The sequence below is a fragment of the Phyllobates terribilis genome, unplaced genomic scaffold (assembly GCF_046119375.1).
Source record: "Phyllobates terribilis strain yellow unplaced genomic scaffold, ASM4611937v1 Scaffold_477__1_contigs__length_1400254, whole genome shotgun sequence".
NCBI lineage: Eukaryota > Metazoa > Chordata > Amphibia > Anura > Dendrobatidae > Phyllobates > Phyllobates terribilis.
This window is the reverse complement of record NW_027363237.1, coordinates 267,882-290,153: the sequence shown is the minus strand read 5'-3', so window position 1 is coordinate 290,153 and position 22,272 is coordinate 267,882.

The following is a 22,272-nucleotide window of genomic DNA, read 5'->3' as shown; positions in this document are numbered from 1 at the left end:
GCTCTGCTACGATTATGGAAATCATGTCCAAGAGCAATAAAGAAAAAGATTCACAAGTGTTTTTAAGAAATTGATACTGTTTTTTTTTTACTTGGATTATTTATTTTTTTGTTTGCGTTATTTTGCATTATTTTGTCTTTTTGATACTTTTGTTGCATCTGTGCATTTTTACGTTTTTTCTTTTGTTGCTAATCACAGCATGTTCTAAGTTTTGTGATTTTCTTATTTTTTTTTCTTTCTTTGCCTTTTCTATAAATTTTACCATTAGAAAATGCACCTAAAAAAATCATCCACATGTCTGTATGTGTCAGAGTTGGCTTGGGGTCCCATCTATTTATTTAGTAGGGTAAAGAGGGAGGAGGGGAGTAAGGACATAAGTGTGAAGAGCTGGGTCCTGATTGCTTGCAGGGGCGGACTGGCCCACCGGAGGATCGGGAAAACCCCCAGTGGGCCCCGGGTCCCGATGGCCCCGCCCCTACCCCCTCTGGGCCCTGTACAGAGAACAGATGCCCCCCTCCCCCTCCCCGGTTCGCAGCACTGCCGATATGATTAGTGATGGGCCCTCTGCCTCCTCTGCGCAGCGACACTGCCGGCGCGTGCGCAGGAGGTCAGTCTCAGGGTGATGACGTCATCGCCCTGGGACTGCTTCCTGTGCGCGCTGTGGAGTAAGGACCCGGCGTCGCCCCGGGCAGCGGCTGCAGCTCATCTCCACGCGTCAGTATGAAACGGGGGCCGGGAGAGGAGGAAGGGATAGGGGGAAGAGGAGGAAGGGATAGGGGGGAGGGGTGACTGGGAGGACCCCTGGCCGGGGCTGGCAGTGAATACTACTGGACAATGGGCATGATTATCATCATGCCCATTGCCTAGCATGTCCTGCTGCCAGCCTCTGGTTACTGGTACTATGCCCAGCAGCAGGTACTACCACCAGGGGCTGGCAGGACATAGTGGGTGGGCCTGATAGTACCAAGGAGGCTGGCAGGACATACTAGACATGAATCATGCCCAGCATGTCCTGCCAGCCACTGGTGGTACCATCATGCATGCCCATTACCCAGCCACTGGTGGTACCATCATGCATGCCCATTGGTACCATCATGCATGCCCATTGCCCATTTTGTTTTTTATTAAAGATGGAGTCCCTACATGTGTTTTGTGTTTTATCTTTATTAAAAAAAAAAAATTCTCTGTGTTGTCTTTTTTTTCTTCTGTTTACTAGAAATTCATGGTGGCCATGTCTAGTTTGGCGTGACTCCATGAATTTCAGGCTTAGTAACAGCTGATAATACAAAGCTGGTACTAACCCCATCATTACCCAGCGTGCCACCCCCCACCAGGTCCGTTGGAAGAGCCGGATAAAGTGCCTGGAAATGGCGCTACGATGAATGCGCCAATTCCAGGGGTGGCTGCAGGCTGCCGTTTTCAGCATGGGGGGTCCAGAACGCTTGGGCCTTACCATGCTGAGAATCCCAGCCCCCCCGATCAAAATATGGCGGGAGCCCACACATTTTTTTTTTTAAATAATTCTTTAAAATAATTTAAAAAAACCATTGGGCTTTCCTGACTTTTGATCAGCAGCCAAGGTAAAGCCAGGCAGCTAGAGGTGGCAGCCCGTAGCTGTCTGCTTTATCTGCGCTGAGAATCAAAAATTCTGCGGAGCGCTATGTCATTTTGTTTTATTATTTATATATTTTCACACTTCTATATGTGTGACAGTCCCAACAGCCAATCACAGACGCTGACACAGAGAATGGGCGTCTGTGATTGGCTGCTTGAGTAACCTGAAAGCAGCCCATACATAGTACCATACTAGAATGTATGGGCTGATTGTACATTACTGAAACAGCCAATCACAGACGCCCATCCTCTTTGACAGCATCTGCGATTGGCTGTTGGGTCTGTCACATATAGAAGTGTGAAAAGAAATTTTTAAAAAATGATGTAGCACTCCGCAGAATTTTTGATTCTCACCGCAGATAAAGCAGACAGCTACGTACTGCCACCCCCAGCTGCCTGGCTTTACCTTGGCTGGCGATCAAAAGACAGAGAAGCAGAATATTTGTTTTAAACTTATTTAACATTTATTTTTTTTTTAAAAATGTGTGGGCTCCTGCCATATGTTCATCGCCAGCCAGATAAAACCAGGCAGCTGGGGGCTGGGATTCGCAGCATGGTAAGGCCCAAGCATTCTGGGCCCCCCACGCTGAAAATCGCAGCCCGCAGCCACCCATGAAATTGGCGCATTCATCATAGCACCATTTCCAGGTGCTTTACCCGGCTCTTCCAGCTGCCCTGGTGGTGAGTGGCACCCTGGGTAATAATAGGGTTAGTACCAGGCCAGCTTTGTATTATCAGCTGGTACTAAGCCCGAAATTCATGGTGTCACGCCAAATTAGACATAGCCACCATGAATTTCTAGTAAACAGAAGAAAGAAGACAGAAAATTTTTTTTTATTAAAAATAAAACACATTTAGGGACTCCATCTTTAATAAAGAAAAATCCTCACTCCAACGTAATCCATAGGTCTTCTGTCTTCAGCTCTGCTACATCTTTGCCATTAGACAAATATGTCTGCTGACAGATGAGCAGGCACAGAATGACACTGGAGCACTGTTACTGTGTAGTGCGGCACTATGTTGCTTTTTTGTCATTTCATGTAGTGTAGAAATCTTGGGAAAAGTGTGGATTGTGCTCTGGAAGTGATCAGTTATAGCTAACTATGTTATTTTCTGCAGAGATAAGTCCTGCATAGAAGATGTGATATCGGTCTGCGGCAGATAAAGAACTTGTGAGTATGTGTATTACCTATACATGCACACTGACACTATATACAGAGCTCCTGTGTATAATGTCACTGGTGATGACTGTATAACCTGTACACTATATACAGAGCTCCTGTGTATAATGTCACTGGTGATCACTGTATTACCTGTACACTGACACTATATACAGAGCTCCTGTGTATAATATCAGTGGTGATCACTGTATAACCTGTACACTATATACAGAGCTCCTGTGTATAATATCAATGGTGATCATTGCATTACCTGTACACTGACACTATATACAGAGCTCCTGTGTATAATATCAATGGTGATCACTGTATAACCTGTACACTATATACAGAGCTCCTGTGTATAATATCAATGGTGATCATTGCATTACCTGTACACTGACACTATATACAGAGCTCCTGTGTATAATATCAATGGTGATCATTGAATTACCTGTACACTGACACTATATACAGAGCTCCTGTGTATAATATCAATGGTGATCATTGCATTTCCTGTACACTGACACTATATACAGAGCTTCTGTGCATAATGTCACTGGTGATGACTGTATAACCTGTACACTATATACAGAGCTCCTGTGTATGTCACTGGTGATCACTGTATTAACTGTACACTGACCCAATATACAGAGCTTTTCTACATTTTTATTATTTTAGTATTATTTGTCACTATGTGGTGGCATTATGTTCTTTGGTCATGACATGACGATATTTGTCCCTTGTATGTGGTATTATTCGGTCACTATGTGGTGGTAATATGTGGTCTCATGGTGTGTCAGTATTTATACCTTGTATCTGGTAGCATTTGATCACTATGTGGTGGTATTATGTGCTTTGGTCATGGTGTGGCGGTATTTGTGCCTTGTATGTGGCATTATTTGGGCACTATGTGGTGGTAATATGTGATCTGGTCATGGTGTGGTAGTATTTCTGCCTTCTATCTGGAAATATTGGTCTTGGTAGAGTGGATTGTGGTTGGTCATTTGTTTTATCTGATATCAATAAGGGGAAACCTCTTTATTTCCAATAGATATTAAATACTTGGATGTTTAACCCCTCCCTGTCCTGTAACTATTACACAGCAGCAGAGATGCAGTTACAGAGGTTCACCAGAGAAAGCAAGTTGGCATTTGGTGAGATTTTCACCTCTGTATTTATAAGACAAAACCAGGAGTGGGTGAGAAATGCATAAAACATTACCTCGGATTGCTCCACTCCTGGTTTTGTCTTATAAATACAGAGGTAAAAATCTCACCAAATACTCAAAGTGCCACAATCTTCTGACAGTGCGGATTCCACCAATAAATAAGTGATCCCCTTCAAAACCTGTGCATCGCTGATAACTTGTTTTCACCAATAAAAACCTTTTAATGCAAACTACAGTAATTGTACATCGCAGTTCTGGTGAGCACACAGTGATGGGCAAGAGCCACCAATATAATGGGTATAACGGCTAACAGGTATTTGCAACGTTCTAACATTTCCAAGAGGAAGTGCAGAAAGTAGAGTCCTTACATTTCCAGGAGGGATTACAGAGGAAGTGCATAAAGTAAAGTTCTTACATTTCCAGGAGTAATTAAAGAGGAAGTGCACAAAGTAAAGTTCTTACATTTCCAGGAGGGATTACAGAGGAAGTGCATAAAGTAAATTTCTTACATTTCTAGGAGGGATTACAGAGGAAGTGCATAAAGTAAAGTTCTTACATTGCCAGGGGGAATTAAAGAGGAAGTGCATAAAGTAAAATTCTTACATTTCCAGGAGGGATTACAGAGGAAGTGCATAAAGTAAAGTTCTTACATTTCCAGGAGGGATTACAGGGGATGTGCATAAAGTAAAGTTCTTACATTTCCAGGAGGATTTACAGAGGAAGTGTCTAAAGTAAAGTTCTTACATTTCCAGGAGGGATTACAGAGTAAGTGCACAAAGTAGAGTCCTTACATTTCCAGGAGGCATTACAGAGGAAGTGCAGAAAGTAGAGTCCTTACATTTCCAGGAGGATTTACAGAGGAAGTACAGAAAGTAGAGTGCTTACATTTCCAGGAGGATTTACAGAGGAAGTGCCTAAAGTAAAATTCTTACATTTCCAGGAGGGATTATAGAGGAAGTGCATAAAGTAAAATTCTTACATTTCCAGGAGGGATTACAGAGGAAGTGAATAAAGTAAAGTTCTTACATTTCCAGGAGGGATTACAGGGGATGTGCATAAAGTAAAGTTCTTACATTTCCAGGAGGATTTACAGAGGAAGTGTCTAAAGTAAAATTCTTACATTTCCAGGAGGGATTACAGAGGAAGTGCATAAAGTAAAGTTCTTACATTTCCAGGAGGAATTATACAGGAAATGCACAAAGTAGAGTTCTTACATTTCCAGGAGGAATTACAGAGGAAGTGCACAAAGTAGAGTCCTTACATTTCCAGGAGGGATTACCGAGGAAGTGCATAAAGTAAAATTCTTACATTTCCAGGAGGGATTACAGAGGAAGTGCATATAGTAAAGTTCTTACATTTCCAGGAGTATTTACAGAGGAAGTGCAAAAAGTAAAGTTCTTACATTTCCAGGAGGGATTACAGGGGATGTGCACAAAGTAGAGTCCTTACATTTCCAGGAGGAATTAAAGAGGAAGTGCAGAAAGTAGAGTCCTTACATTTCCAGGAGGAATTAAAGAGGGAGTGCAGAAAGTAGAGTCCTTACATTTCCAGGGGGAATTAAAGAGGAAGTGCAGAAAGTAGAGTCCTTACATTTCCAGGAGGGATTACAGAGAAAGTGCAGAAAGTAGAGTTCTTACATTTCCAGGAGTATTTACAGAGGAAGTGCAGAAAGTAGAGTTCTTACATTTCCAGGAGTATTTACAGAGGAAGTGCAGAAAGTAGAGTTCTTACATTTCCAGGAGGATTTACAGAGGAAGTGCAAAAAGTAAAGTTCTTACATTTCCAGGAGGGATTACAGAGGAAGTGCAGAAAGTAGAGTTCTTACATTTCCAGGAGGATTTACAGAGGCAGTGCATAAAGTAAAATTCTTACATTTCCAGGAGGAATTACAGAGGAAGTGCAGAAAGTAGAGTCCTTACATTTCCAGGAGGGATTACAGAGGAAGTGCACAAAGTAGAGTTCTTACATTTCCAGGGGGAATTAAAGAGGAAGTGCAGAAAGTAGAGTCCTTACATTTCCAGGAATATTAACAGAGGAAGTGCAAAAAGTAAAGTTCTTACATTTCCAGTAGTATTTACAGAGGAAGTGCATAAAGTAAAGTGTTTACATTTCCAGGGGGAATTAAAGAGGAAGTGCAGAAAGTAGAGTCCTTAAATTTCCAGGAGGGATTACAGAGGAAGTGCATAAAGGAAAGTTCTTACATTTCCAGGAGGGATTACAGAGGAAGTGCATAAAGTAGAGTCCTTACATTTCCAGGAGGGATTACAGAGGAAGTGCAGAAAGTAGAGTCCTTACATTTCCAGGAGGGATTACAGAGGAAGTGCATAAAGTAAAGTTCTTACATTTCCAAGGGGAATTAAAGAGGAAGTGCAGAAAGTAGAGTCCTTACATTTCCAGGAGGGATGACAGAGGAAGTGCACAAAGTAGAGTTCTTACATTTCCAGGAGGATTTACAGAGGAAGTGCAGAAAGTAGAGTCCTTACATTTCCAGGGGGAATTAAAGAGGAAGTGCAGAAAGTAGAGTTCTTACATTTCCAGGAGGGATTACAGTGGATGTGCATAAAGTAAAATTCTTACATTTCCAGGAGGGATTACAGAGGATGTGCATAAAGTAAAATTCTTTCATTTCCAGGAGGGATTACAGAGGAAGTGCATAAAGTAAAGTTCTTACATTTCCAAGAGGAATTATACAGGAAATGCACAAAGTAGAGTTCTTACATTTCCAGGAGGGATTACAGAGGAAGTGCAGAAATTAGAGTCCTTATTTTTCCAGGAGGATATACAGAGGAAGTGCATAAAGTAGAGTTCTTACATTTTTAGGAGGGATTACAGGGGATGTGCACAAAGTAGAGTCCTTACATTTCCAGGAGGATTTACAGAGGAAGTGCAGAAAGTAGAGTCCTTACATTTCCAGGGGGAATTAAAGAGGAAGTGCAGAAAGTAGAGTCCTTACATTTCCAGGCGGGATTACAGAGAAAGTGCACAAAGTAGAGTTCTTACATTTCCAGGAGGGATTACAGAGGAAGTGCACAAAGTAGAGTTCTTACATTTCCAGGAGGGATTACAGGGGATGTGCACAAAGCAGAGTCCTTACAATTCCAGGAGGATTTACAGAGAAAGTGCATAAAGTTAAGTTCTTACATTTCCAGGGGGAATTAAAGAGGAAGTGCAGAAAGTAGAGTCCTTGCATTTCCAGGAGGGATTACAGATGAAGTGCAGAAAGTAGAGTTCTTACATTTCCAGGAGGATTTACAGAGGAAGTGCAAAAAGTAAAGTTCTTACATTTCCAGGAGGGATTACAGAGGAAGTGCATAAAGTAGAGTTCTTACATTTCCAGGAGGGATTACAGAGGAAGTGCATAAAGGAAAGTTCTTACATTTCCAGGAGGGATTACAGAGGAAGTGCATAAAGTAGAGTTCTTACATTTCCAGGAGGGATTACAGAGGAAGTGCACAAAGTAGAGTCCTTACATTTCCAGGGGGAATTAAAGAGGGAGTGCAGAAAGTAGAGTTCTTACATTTCCAGGAGGGATTACAAGGGTTGTGCATAAAGTAAAGTTCTTACATTTTCAGGAGGGATTACAGAGGAAGTGCACAAAGTAGAGTCCTTACTTTTCCAGGAGGATTTACAGAGGAAGTGCCTAAAGTAATATTCTTACATTTCCAGGAGGGATTACAGAGGATGTGCATAAAGTAAAATTTTTACATTTCCAGGAGGGATTACAGAGGAAGTGCATAAAGTAAAGTTCTTACATTTCCAGGAGGGATTACAGAGGAAGTGCAGAAAGTAGAGTCCTTACATTTCCAGGAGGGATTACAGAGAAAGCACAAAGTAGAGTTCTTACATTTCCTGGAATATTTACAGAGGAAGTGCATAAAGTAAAGTTCTTACATTTCCAGGAGTATTTACAGAGGAAGTGCAGAAAGTAGAGTTCTTACATTTCCAGGAGGATTTACAGAGGAAGTGCAAAAAGTAAAGTTCTTACATTTCCAGGAGGGATTACAGAAGAAGTGCAGAAAGTAGAGTTCTTACATTTCCAGGAGGATTTACAGAGGAAGTGCATAAAGTAAAATTCTTACATTTCCAGGAGGAATTAGAGAGGAAGTGCAGAAAGTAGAGTCCTTACATTTCCAGGAGGGATTACAGAGGAAGTGCACAAAGTAGAGTTCTTACATTTCCAGGAGGGATTACAGGGGCTGTGCACAAAGTAGAGTCCTTACAATTCCAGGAGGATTTACAGAGGAAGTGCATAAAGTAAAATTCTTATATTTCCAGGAGGGATGACAGAGGAAGTGCATAAAGTAGAGTTCTTACATTTCCAGGAGGATTTACAGAGGAAGAGCATAAAGTAGAGTTCTTAAATTTCCAGGAGGGATTACGGAGGAAGTGCATAAAGGAAAGTTCTTACATTTCCAGGAGGGATTACAGAGGAAGTGCATAAAGTAGAGTACTTACATTTCCAGGAGGGATTACAGAGGAAGTGCAGAAAGTAGAGTCCTTACATTTCCAGGAGGGATTACAGAGTAAGTGCAAAAAGTAAAGTTCTTACATTTCTAGGAGGAATTAAAGAGGAAATGCACAAAGTAGAGTTCTTACATTTCCAGGAATCTTTACAGAGGAAGTGCAAAAAGTAAAGTTCTTACATTTCCAGGAGTATTTACAGAGGAAGTGCATAAAGTAAAGTGTTTACATTTCCAGGGGAAATTAAAGAGGAAGTGCAGAAAGTAGAGTCCTTAAATTTCCAGGAGGGATTGCAGAGGAAGTGCATAAAGTAAAAATCTTACATTTCCAGGAGGATTTACAGAGGAAGTGCAAAAAGTAAAGTTCTTACATTTCCAGGAGTAATTAAAGATTAAGTGCACAATGTAGAGTTCTTACATTTCCAGGAGGATTTACAGAGGAAGTGCATAAAGTAAAATTCTTACATTTCCAGGAGGGATTACAGAGGAAGTGCATAAAGTAAAATTCTTACATTTCCAGGAGGGATTACAGAGGAAGTGCATATAGTAAAGTTCTTACATTTCCAGGAGTATTTACAGAGGAAGTGCACAAAGTAGAGTCCTTACATTTCCAGGAGGATTTACAGAGGAAGTGCACAAAGTAAAATTCTTATATTTCCAGGAGGGATGACAGAGGAAGTGCTTAAAGTAGAGTTCTTACATTTCCAGGAGGGATTACAGAGGAAGTGCATAAAGTAAAATTCTTATATTTCCAGGAGGGATGACAGAGGAAGTGCATAAAGTAGAGTTTTTACATTTCCAGGAGGATTTACAGAGGAAGTGCAAAAAGTAAAGTTCTTACATTTCCAGGAGGGATTACAGAGGAAGTGCATAAAGTAGAGTTCTTACATTTCCAGGAGGGATTACAGAGGAAGTGCATAAAGAAAAGTTCTTACATTTCCAGGAGGGATTACAGAGGAAGTGCATAAAGTAGAGTCCTTACATTTCCAGGAGGGATTACAGAGGAAGTGCATAAAGTAAAGTTCTTACATTTCCAAGGGGAATTAAAGAGGAAGTGCAGAAAGTAGAGTCCTTACATTTCCAGGAGGGATGACAGAGGAAGTGCACAAAGTAGAGTCCTTACATTTCCAGGGGGAATTAAAGAGGAAGTGCAGAAAGTAGAGTTCTTACATTTCCAGGAGGATTTACAGAGGAAGTGCAGAAAGTAGAGTCCTTACATTTCCAGGGGGAATTAAAGAGGAAGTGCAGAAAGTAGAGTTCTTACATTTCCAGGAGGGATTACAGTGGATGTGCATAAAGTAAAATTCTTACATTTCCAGGAGGGATTACAGAGGATGTGCATAAAGTAAAATTCTTTCATTTCCAGGAGGGATTACAGAGGAAGTGCATAAAGTAAAGTTCTTACATTTCCAAGAGGAATTATACAGGAAATGCACAAAGTAGAGTTCTTACATTTCCAGGAGGGATTACAGAGGAAGTGCAGAAATTAGAGTCCTTATTTTTCCAGGAGGATATACAGAGGAAGTGCATGAAGTAGAGTTCTTACCTTTTTAGGAGGGATTACAGGGGATGTGCACAAAGTAGAGTCCTTACATTTCCAGGAGGATTTACAGAGGAAGTGCAGAAAGTAGAGTCCTTACATTTCCAGGGGGAATTAAAGAGGAAGTGCAGAAAGTAGAGTCCTTACATTTCCAGGCGGGATTACAGAGAAAGTGCACAAAGTAGAGTTCTTACATTTCCAGGAGGGATTACAGAGGAAGTGCACAAAGTAGAGTTCTTACATTTCCAGGAGGGATTACAGGGGATGTGCACAAAGCAGAGTCCTTACAATTCCAGGAGGATTTACAGAGAAAGTGCATAAAGTTAAGTTCTTACATTTCCAGGGGGAATTAAAGAGGAAGTGCAGAAAGTAGAGTCCTTGCATTTCCAGGAGGGATTACAGATGAAGTGCAGAAAGTAGAGTTCTTACATTTCCAGGAGGATTTACAGAGGAAGTGCAAAAAGTAAAGTTCTTACATTTCCAGGAGGGATTACAGAGGAAGTGCATAAAGTAGAGTTCTTACATTTCCAGGAGGGATTACAGAGGAAGTGCATAAAGGAAAGTTCTTACATTTCCAGGAGGGATTACAGAGGAAGTGCATAAAGTAGAGTTCTTACATTTCCAGGAGGGATTACAGAGGAAGTGCACAAAGTAGAGTCCTTACATTTCCAGGGGGAATTAAAGAGGGAGTGCAGAAAGTAGAGTTCTTACATTTCCAGGAGGGATTACAAGGGTTGTGCATAAAGTAAAGTTCTTACATTTTCAGGAGGGATTACAGAGGAAGTGCACAAAGTAGAGTCCTTACTTTTCCAGGAGGATTTACAGAGGAAGTGCCTAAAGTAATATTCTTACATTTCCAGGAGGGATTACAGAGGATGTGCATAAAGTAAAATTTTTACATTTCCAGGAGGGATTACAGAGGAAGTGCATAAAGTAAAGTTCTTACATTTCCAGGAGGGATTACAGAGGAAGTGCAGAAAGTAGAGTCCTTACATTTCCAGGAGGGATTACAGAGAAAGCACAAAGTAGAGTTCTTACATTTCCTGGAATATTTACAGAGGAAGTGCATAAAGTAAAGTTCTTACATTTCCAGGAGTATTTACAGAGGAAGTGCACAAAGTAGAGTCCTTACTTTTCCAGGAGGATTTACAGAGGAAGTGCCTAAAGTAATATTCTTACATTTCCAGGAGGGATTACAGAGGATGTGCATAAAGTAAAATTTTTACATTTCCAGGAGGGATTACAGAGGAAGTGCATAAAGTAAAGTTCTTACATTTCCAGGAGGGATTACAGAGGAAGTGCAGAAAGTAGAGTCCTTACATTTCCAGGAGGGATTACAGAGAAAGCACAAAGTAGAGTTCTTACATTTCCTGGAATATTTACAGAGGAAGTGCATAAAGTAAAGTTCTTACATTTCCAGGAGTATTTACAGAGGAAGTGCAGAAAGTAGAGTTCTTACATTTCCAGGAGGATTTACAGAGGAAGTGCAAAAAGTAAAGTTCTTACATTTCCAGGAGGGATTACAGAAGAAGTGCAGAAAGTAGAGTTCTTACATTTCCAGGAGGATTTACAGAGGAAGTGCATAAAGTAAAATTCTTACATTTCCAGGAGGAATTAGAGAGGAAGTGCAGAAAGTAGAGTCCTTACATTTCCAGGAGGGATTACAGAGGAAGTGCACAAAGTAGAGTTCTTACATTTCCAGGAGGGATTACAGGGGCTGTGCACAAAGTAGAGTCCTTACAATTCCAGGAGGATTTACAGAGGAAGTGCATAAAGTAAAATTCTTATATTTCCAGGAGGGATGACAGAGGAAGTGCATAAAGTAGAGTTCTTACATTTCCAGGAGGATTTACAGAGGAAGAGCATAAAGTAGAGTTCTTAAATTTCCAGGAGGGATTACGGAGGAAGTGCATAAAGGAAAGTTCTTACATTTCCAGGAGGGATTACAGAGGAAGTGCATAAAGTAGAGTACTTACATTTCCAGGAGGGATTACAGAGGAAGTGCAGAAAGTAGAGTCCTTACATTTCCAGGAGGGATTACAGAGTAAGTGCAAAAAGTAAAGTTCTTACATTTCTAGGAGGAATTAAAGAGGAAATGCACAAAGTAGAGTTCTTACATTTCCAGGAATCTTTACAGAGGAAGTGCAAAAAGTAAAGTTCTTACATTTCCAGGAGTATTTACAGAGGAAGTGCATAAAGTAAAGTGTTTACATTTCCAGGGGAAATTAAAGAGGAAGTGCAGAAAGTAGAGTCCTTAAATTTCCAGGAGGGATTGCAGAGGAAGTGCATAAAGTAAAAATCTTACATTTCCAGGAGGATTTACAGAGGAAGTGCAAAAAGTAAAGTTCTTACATTTCCAGGAGTAATTAAAGATTAAGTGCACAATGTAGAGTTCTTACATTTCCAGGAGGATTTACAGAGGAAGTGCATAAAGTAAAATTCTTACATTTCCAGGAGGGATTACAGAGGAAGTGCATAAAGTAAAATTCTTACATTTCCAGGAGGGATTACAGAGGAAGTGCATATAGTAAAGTTCTTACATTTCCAGGAGTATTTACAGAGGAAGTGCACAAAGTAGAGTCCTTACATTTCCAGGAGGATTTACAGAGGAAGTGCACAAAGTAAAATTCTTATATTTCCAGGAGGGATGACAGAGGAAGTGCTTAAAGTAGAGTTCTTACATTTCCAGGAGGGATTACAGAGGAAGTGCATAAAGTAAAATTCTTATATTTCCAGGAGGGATGACAGAGGAAGTGCATAAAGTAGAGTTTTTACATTTCCAGGAGGATTTACAGAGGAAGTGCAAAAAGTAAAGTTCTTACATTTCCAGGAGGGATTACAGAGGAAGTGCATAAAGTAGAGTTCTTACATTTCCAGGAGGGATTACAGAGGAAGTGCATAAAGAAAAGTTCTTACATTTCCAGGAGGGATTACAGAGGAAGTGCATAAAGTAGAGTCCTTACATTTCCAGGAGGGATTACAGAGGAAGTGCATAAAGTAAAGTTCTTACATTTCCAAGGGGAATTAAAGAGGAAGTGCAGAAAGTAGAGTCCTTACATTTCCAGGAGGGATGACAGAGGAAGTGCACAAAGTAGAGTCCTTACATTTCCAGGGGGAATTAAAGAGGAAGTGCAGAAAGTAGAGTTCTTACATTTCCAGGAGGATTTACAGAGGAAGTGCAGAAAGTAGAGTCCTTACATTTCCAGGGGGAATTAAAGAGGAAGTGCAGAAAGTAGAGTTCTTACATTTCCAGGAGGGATTACAGTGGATGTGCATAAAGTAAAATTCTTACATTTCCAGGAGGGATTACAGAGGATGTGCATAAAGTAAAATTCTTTCATTTCCAGGAGGGATTACAGAGGAAGTGCATAAAGTAAAGTTCTTACATTTCCAAGAGGAATTATACAGGAAATGCACAAAGTAGAGTTCTTACATTTCCAGGAGGGATTACAGAGGAAGTGCAGAAATTAGAGTCCTTATTTTTCCAGGAGGATATACAGAGGAAGTGCATGAAGTAGAGTTCTTACCTTTTTAGGAGGGATTACAGGGGATGTGCACAAAGTAGAGTCCTTACATTTCCAGGAGGATTTACAGAGGAAGTGCAGAAAGTAGAGTCCTTACATTTCCAGGGGGAATTAAAGAGGAAGTGCAGAAAGTAGAGTCCTTACATTTCCAGGCGGGATTACAGAGAAAGTGCACAAAGTAGAGTTCTTACATTTCCAGGAGGGATTACAGAGGAAGTGCACAAAGTAGAGTTCTTACATTTCCAGGAGGGATTACAGGGGATGTGCACAAAGCAGAGTCCTTACAATTCCAGGAGGATTTACAGAGAAAGTGCATAAAGTTAAGTTCTTACATTTCCAGGGGGAATTAAAGAGGAAGTGCAGAAAGTAGAGTCCTTGCATTTCCAGGAGGGATTACAGATGAAGTGCAGAAAGTAGAGTTCTTACATTTCCAGGAGGATTTACAGAGGAAGTGCAAAAAGTAAAGTTCTTACATTTCCAGGAGGGATTACAGAGGAAGTGCATAAAGTAGAGTTCTTACATTTCCAGGAGGGATTACAGAGGAAGTGCATAAAGGAAAGTTCTTACATTTCCAGGAGGGATTACAGAGGAAGTGCATAAAGTAGAGTTCTTACATTTCCAGGAGGGATTACAGAGGAAGTGCACAAAGTAGAGTCCTTACATTTCCAGGGGGAATTAAAGAGGGAGTGCAGAAAGTAGAGTTCTTACATTTCCAGGAGGGATTACAAGGGTTGTGCATAAAGTAAAGTTCTTACATTTTCAGGAGGGATTACAGAGGAAGTGCACAAAGTAGAGTCCTTACTTTTCCAGGAGGATTTACAGAGGAAGTGCCTAAAGTAATATTCTTACATTTCCAGGAGGGATTACAGAGGATGTGCATAAAGTAAAATTTTTACATTTCCAGGAGGGATTACAGAGGAAGTGCATAAAGTAAAGTTCTTACATTTCCAGGAGGGATTACAGAGGAAGTGCAGAAAGTAGAGTCCTTACATTTCCAGGAGGGATTACAGAGAAAGCACAAAGTAGAGTTCTTACATTTCCTGGAATATTTACAGAGGAAGTGCATAAAGTAAAGTTCTTACATTTCCAGGAGTATTTACAGAGGAAGTGCAGAAAGTAGAGTTCTTACATTTCCAGGAGGATTTACAGAGGAAGTGCAAAAAGTAAAGTTCTTACATTTCCAGGAGGGATTACAGAAGAAGTGCAGAAAGTAGAGTTCTTACATTTCCAGGAGGATTTACAGAGGAAGTGCATAAAGTAAAATTCTTACATTTCCAGGAGGAATTAGAGAGGAAGTGCAGAAAGTAGAGTTCTTACATTTCCAGGAGGGATTACAGGGGATGTGCACAAAGTAGAGTCCTTACAATTCCAGGAGGATTTACAGAGGAAGGGCATAAAGTAAAATTCTTATATTTCCAGGAGGGATGACAGAGGAAGTGCATAAAGTAGAGTTCTTACATTTCCAGGAGGATTTACAGAGGAAGAGCATAAAGTAGAGTTCTTACATTTCCAGGAGGGATTACGGAGGAAGTGCATAAAGGAAAGTTCTTACATTTCCAGGAGGGATTACAGAGGAAGTGCAGAAAGTAGAGTCCTTACATTTCCAGGGGGAATTAAAGAGGAAGTGCAGAAAGTAGAGTCCTTACATTTCCAGGAGGGATTACAGAGAAAGTGCACAATGTAGAGTTCTTACATTTCCAGGAGGGATTACAGAGAAAGTGCACAAAGTAGAGTTCTTACATTTCCAGGAGGGATTACAGAGAAAGTGCACAAAGTAGAGTTCTTACATTTCCAGGAGGGATTACAGAGGAAGTGCAAAAAGTAAAGTTCTTACATTTCCAGGAGGGATTACAGAGGAAGTGCATAAAGTAGAGTTCTTACATTTCCAGGAGGGATTACAGAGGAAGTGCATAAAGGAAAGTTCTTACATTTCCAGGAGGGATTACAGAGGAAGTGCATAAAGTAGAGTTCTTACATTTCCAGGAGGGATTACAGAGGAAGTGCACAAAGTAGAGTCCTTACATTTCCAGGGGGAATTAAAGAGGGAGTGCAGAAAGTAGAGTTCTTACATTTCCAGGAGGGATTACAAGGGGTGTGCATAAAGTAAAGTTCTTACATTTTCAGGAGGGATTACATAGGAAGTGCAGAAAGTAGAGTCCTTACTTTTCCAGGAGGATTTACAGAGGAAGTGCCTAAAGTAATATTCTTACATTTCCAGGAGGGATTACAGAGGATGTGCATAAAGTAAAATTTTTACATTTCCAGGAGGGATTACAGAGGAAGTGCATAAAGTAAAGTTCTTACATTTCCAGGAGGGATTACAGAGGAAGTGCAGAAAGTAGAGTCCTTACATTTCCAGGAGGGATTACAGAGAAAGCACAAAGTAGAGTTCTTACATTTCCTGGAATATTTACAGAGGAAGTGCATAAAGTAAAGTTCTTACATTTCCAGGAGTATTTACAGAGGAAGTGCAGAAAGTAGAGTTCTTACATTTCCAGGAGGATTTACAGAGGAAGTGCAAAAAGTAAAGTTCTTACATTTCCAGGAGGGATTACAGAAGAAGTGCAGAAAGTAGAGTTCTTACATTTCCAGGAGGATTTACAGAGGAAGTGCATAAAGTAAAATTCTTACATTTCCAGGAGGAATTAGAGAGGAAGTGCAGAAAGTAGAGTCCTTACATTTCCAGGAGGGATTACAGAGGAAGTGCACAAAGTAGAGTTCTTACATTTCCAGGAGGGATTACAGGGGCTGTGCACAAAGTAGAGTCCTTACAATTCCAGGAGGATTTACAGAGGAAGTGCATAAAGTAAAATTCTTATATTTCCAGGAGGGATGACAGAGGAAGTGCATAAAGTAGAGTTCTTACATTTCCAGGAGGATTTACAGAGGAAGAGCATAAAGTAGAGTTCTTAAATTTCCAGGAGGGATTACGGAGGAAGTGCATAAAGGAAAGTTCTTACATTTCCAGGAGGGATTACAGAGGAAGTGCATAAAGTAGAGTACTTACATTTCCAGGAGGGATTACAGAGGAAGTGCAGAAAGTAGAGTCCTTACATTTCCAGGAGGGATTACAGAGTAAGTGCAAAAAGTAAAGTTCTTACATTTCTAGGAGGAATTAAAGAGGAAATGCACAAAGTAGAGTTCTTACATTTCCAGGAATCTTTACAGAGGAAGTGCAAAAAGTAAAGTTCTTACATTTCCAGGAGTATTTACAGAGGAAGTGCATAAAGTAAAGTGTTTACATTTCCAGGGGAAATTAAAGAGGAAGTGCAGAAAGTAGAGTCCTTAAATTTCCAGGAGGGATTGCAGAGGAAGTGCATAAAGTAAAAATCTTACATTTCCAGGAGGATTTACAGAGGAAGTGCAAAAAGTAAAGTTCTTACATTTCCAGGAGTAATTAAAGATTAAGTGCACAATGTAGAGTTCTTACATTTCCAGGAGGATTTACAGAGGAAGTGCATAAAGTAAAATTCTTACATTTCCAGGAGGGATTACAGAGGAAGTGCATAAAGTAAAATTCTTACATTTCCAGGAGGGATTACAGAGGAAGTGCATATAGTAAAGTTCTTACATTTCCAGGAGTATTTACAGAGGAAGTGCACAAAGTAGAGTCCTTACATTTCCAGGAGGATTTACAGAGGAAGTGCACAAAGTAAAATTCTTATATTTCCAGGAGGGATGACAGAGGAAGTGCTTAAAGTAGAGTTCTTACATTTCCAGGAGGGATTACAGAGGAAGTGTATAAAGTAAAATTCTTATATTTCCAGGAGGGATGACAGAGGAAGTGCATAAAGTAGAGTTTTTACATTTCCAGGAGGATTTACAGAGGAAGTGCAAAAAGTAAAGTTCTTACATTTCCAGGAGGGATTACAGAGGAAGTGCATAAAGTAGAGTTCTTACATTTCCAGGAGGGATTACAGAGGAAGTGCATAAAGAAAAGTTCTTACATTTCCAGGAGGGATTACAGAGGAAGTGCATAAAGTAGAGTCCTTACATTTCCAGGAGGGATTACAGAGGAAGTGCAGAAAGTAGAGTCCTTACATTTCCAGGAGGGATTACAGAGGAAGTGTATAAAGTAAAGTTCTTACATTTCCAAGGGGAATTAAAGAGGAAGTGCAGAAAGTAGAGTCCTTACATTTCCAGGAGGGATGACAGAGGAAGTGCACAAAGTAGAGTCCTTACATTTCCAGGGGGAGTTAAAGAGGAAGTGCACAAAGTAGAGTCCTTACTTTTCCAGAAGGATTTACAGAGGAAGTGCCTAAAGTAATATTCTTACATTTCCAGGAGGGATTACAGAGGATGTGCATAAAGTAAAGTTCTTACATTTTCAGGAGGGATTACAGAGGAAGTGCACAAAGTAGAGTCCTTACATTTCCAGGAGGATTTACAGAGGAAGTGCCTAAAGTAAAATTCTTACATTTCCAGGAGGGATTACAGAGGATGTGCATAAAGTAAAATTCTTACATTTCCAGGAGGGATTACAGAGGAAGTGCATAAAGTAAAGTTCTTACATTTCCAGGAGGAATTATACAGGAAATGCACAAAGTAGAGTTCTTACATTTCCAGGAGGGATTACAGGGGAAGTGCAGAAAGTAGAGTCCTTACATTTCCAGGAGGGATTACAGAGAAAGTGCACAAAGTAGAGTTCTTACATTTCCAGGAATATTTACAGAGGAAGTGCAAAAAGTAAAGTTCTTACATTTCCAGGAGTATTTACAGAGGAAGTGCAGAAAGTAAAATTCTTACATTTCCAGGAGCAATTACAGAGGAAGTGCAGAAAGTAGAGTCCTTACATTTCAAGGAGGGATTACAGAGGAAGTGCACAAAGTAGAGTTCTTACATTTCCAGGAGGGATTACAGGGGATGTGCACAAAGTAGAGTCCTTACAATTCCAGGAGGATTTACAGAGGAAGTGCATGAAGTAAAATTCTTATATTTCCAGGAGGTATGACAGAGGAAGTGCATAAAGTAGAGTCCTTACATTTCCAGGAGGGATTACAGAGGAAGTGCAGAAAGTAGAGTCCTTACATTTCCAGGAGGGATTACAGAGGAAGTGCATAAAGTAAAGTTCTTACATTTCCAAGGGGAATTAAAGAGGAAGTGCAGAAAGTAGAGTCCTTACATTTCCAGGAGGGATGACAGAGGAAGTGCACAAAGTAGAGTCCTTACATTTCCAGGGGGAATTAAAGAGGAAGTGCAGAAAGTAGAGTTCTTACATTTCCAGGAGGATTTACAGAGGAAGTGCACAAAGTAGAGTCCTTACATTTCCAGGGGGAATTAAAGAGGAAGTGCAGAAAGTAGAGTTCTTACATTTCCAGGAGGGATTACAGGGGATGTGCATAAAGTAAAGTTCTTACATTTTCAGGAGGGATTACAGAGGAAGTGCACAAAGTAGAGTCCTTACATTTCCAGGAGGATTTACAGAGGAAGTGCCTAAAGTAAAATTCTTACATTTCCAGGAGGGATTACAGAGGATGTGCATAAAGTAAAATTCTTACATTTCCAGGAGGGATTACAGAGGAAGTGCATAAAGTAAAGTTCTTACATTTCCAGGAGGAATTATACAGGAAATGCACAAAGTAGAGTTCTTACATTTCCAGGAGGGATTACAGGGGAAGTGCAGAAAGTAGAGTTCTTACATTTCCAGGAGGGATTACAGAGGAAGTGCACAAAGTAGAATTCTTACATTTCCAGGAATATTTACAGAGGAAGTGCAAAAAGTAAAGTTCTTACATTTCCAGGAGTATTTACAGAGGAAGTGCAGAAAGTAGAGTACTTACATTTCCATGAGGATTTACAGAGGAAGTGCATAAAGTAAAATTCTTACATTTCCAGGAGGAATTACAGAGGAAGTGCAGAAAGTAGAGTCCTTACATTTCCAGGAGGGATTACAGAGGAAGTGCACAAAGTAGAGTTCTTACATTTTCAGGAGGGATTACAGGGGATGTGCACAAAGTAGAGTCCTTACAATTCCAGAAGGATTTACAGAGGAAGTGCATAAAGTAAAATTCTTATATTTCCAGGAGGGATGACAGAGGAAGTGCATAAAGTAGAGTTCTTACATTTCCAGGAGGATTTACAGAGGAAGTGCATAAAGTAGAGTTCTTACATTTCCAGGAGGGATTACAGAGGAAGTGCATAAAGGAAAGTTCTTACATTTCCAGGAGGGATTACAGAGGAAGTGCAGAAAGTAGAGTCCTTACATTTCCAGGAGGGATTACAGACGAAGTGCAAAAAGTAAAGTTCTTACATTTCCAGGAGGAATTACAGAGGAAGTGCAGAAAGTAAAGTTCTTACATTTCCAGGAGGGATTACAGAGGAAGTGCAGAAAGTAGAGTCCTTACATTTCCAGGGGGAATTAAAGAGGAAGGGCAGAAAGTAGAGTCCTTACATTTCCAGGAGGGATTACAGAGAAAGTGCACAAAGTAGAGTTCTTACATTTCCAGGAATATTTACAGAGGAAGTGCAAAAAGTAAAGTTCTTACATTTCCAGGAGGATTTACAGAGGAAGTGCATAAAGTAAAATTCTTACATTTCCAGGAGGAATTACAGAGGAAGTGCAGAAAGTAGAGTCCTTACATTTCCAGGAGGGATTACAGAGGAAGTGCACAAAGTAGAGTTCTTACATTTCCAGGAGGGATTACGGAGGAAGTGCATAAAGGAAAGTTCTTACATTTCCAGGACGGATTACAGAGGAAGTGCATAAAGTAGAGTCCTTACATTTCCAGGAGGGATTAAAGAGGAAGTGCAAAAAGTAAAGTTCTTACATTTCTAGGAGGAATTAAAGAGGAAATGCAGAAAGTAGAGTCCTTACATTTCCAGGGGGAATTAAAGAGGAAGTGCAGAAAGTAGAGTCCTTACATTTCCAGGAGGAATTACAGAGAAAGTGCACAAAGTAAAGTTCTTACATTTCCAGGAGTATTTACAGAGGAAGTGCATAAAGTAAAGTGTTTACATTTCCAGGGGAAATTAAAGAGGAAGTGCAGAAAGTAGAGTCCTTAAATTTCCAGGAGGGATTGCAGAGGAAATGCATAACGTAAAAATCTTACATTTCCAGGAGGATTTACAGAGGAAGTGCAAAAAGTAAAGTTCTTACATTTCCAGGAGTAATTAAAGATTAAGTGCACAATGTAGAGTTCTTACATTTCCAGGAGGATTTACAGAGGAAGTGCATAAAGTAAAATTCTTACATTTCCAGGAGGGATTACAGAGGAAGTGCATAAAGTAAAATTCTTACATTTCCAGGAGGGATTACAGAGGAAGTGCATATAGTAAAGTTCTTACATTTCCAGGAGTATTTACAGAGGAAGTGCACAAAGTAGAGTCCTTACATTTCCAGGAGGATTTACAGAGGAAGTGCACAAAGTAAAATTCTTATATTTCCAGGAGGGATGACAGAGGAAGTGCATAAAGTAGAGTTCTTACATTTCCAGGAGGATTTACAGAGGAAGTGCAAAAAGTAAAGTTCTTACATTTCCAGGAGGGATTACAGAGGAAGTGCATAAAGTAGAGTTCTTACATTTCCAGGAGGGATTACAGAGGAAGTGCATAAAGAAAAGTTCTTACATTTCCAGGAGGGATTACAGAGGAAGTGCATAAAGTAGAGTCCTTACATTTCCAGGAGGGATTACAGCGGAAGTGCATAAAGTAAAGTTCTTACATTTCCAAGGGGAATTAAAGAAGTGCAGAAAGTAGAGTCCTTACATTTCCAGGAGGGATGACAGAGGAAGTGCACAAAGTAGAGTCCTTACATTTACAGGGGGAATTAAAGAGGAAGTGAAGAAAGTAGAGTTCTTACATTTCCAGGAGGATTTACAGAGGAAGTGCACAAAGTAGAGTCCTTACATTTCCAGGGGGAATTAAAGAGGAAGTGCAGAAAGTAGAGTTCTTACATTTCCAGGAGGGATTACAGGGGATGTGCATAAAGTAAAGTACTTACATTTTCAGGAGGGATTACAGAGGTAGTGCACAAAGTAGAGTCCTTACATTTCCAGGAGGATTTACAGAGGAAGTGCCTAAAGTAAAATTCTTACATTTCCAGGAGGGATTACAGAGGATGTGCATAAAGTAAAATTTTTACATTTCCAGGAGGGATTACAGAGGAAGTACATAAAGTAAAGTTCTTACATTTCCAGGAGGAATTATACAGGAAATGCACAAAGTAGAGTTCTTACATTTCCAGGAGGAATTACAGGGGAAGTGCAGAAAGTAGAGTCCTTACATTTCCAGGAGGGATTACAGAGAAAGTGCACAAAGTAGAGTTCTTACATTTCCAGGAATATTTACAGAGGAAGTGCAAAAAGTAAAGTGTGTACATTTCCAGGGGAAATTAAAGAGGAAGTGCAGAAAGTAGAGTCCTTACATTTCCAGGAGGGATGACAGAGAAAGTGCAGAAAGTAGAGTCCTTACATTTCCAGGAGGGATTACAGAGGAAGTGCACAAAGTAGAGTTCTTACATTTCCAGGAGGGATTACAGGGGATGTGCACAAAGTAGAGTCCTTACAATTCCAGGAGGATTTACAGAGGAAGTGCATGAAGTAAAATTCTTATATTTCCAGGAGTGATGACAGAGGAGGTGCATAAAGTAGAGTTCTTACATTTCCAGGAGGATTTACAGAGGAAGTGCATAAAGTAGAGTTCTTACATTTCCAGGAGGGATTACAGAGGAAGTGCATAAAGGAAAGTTCTTACATTTCCAGGAGGGTTTACAGAGGAAGTGCAGAAAGTAGAGTCCTTACATTTCCAGGAGGGATTAAAGAGGAAGTGCAAAAAGTAAAGTTCTTACATTTCTAGGAGGAATTAAAGA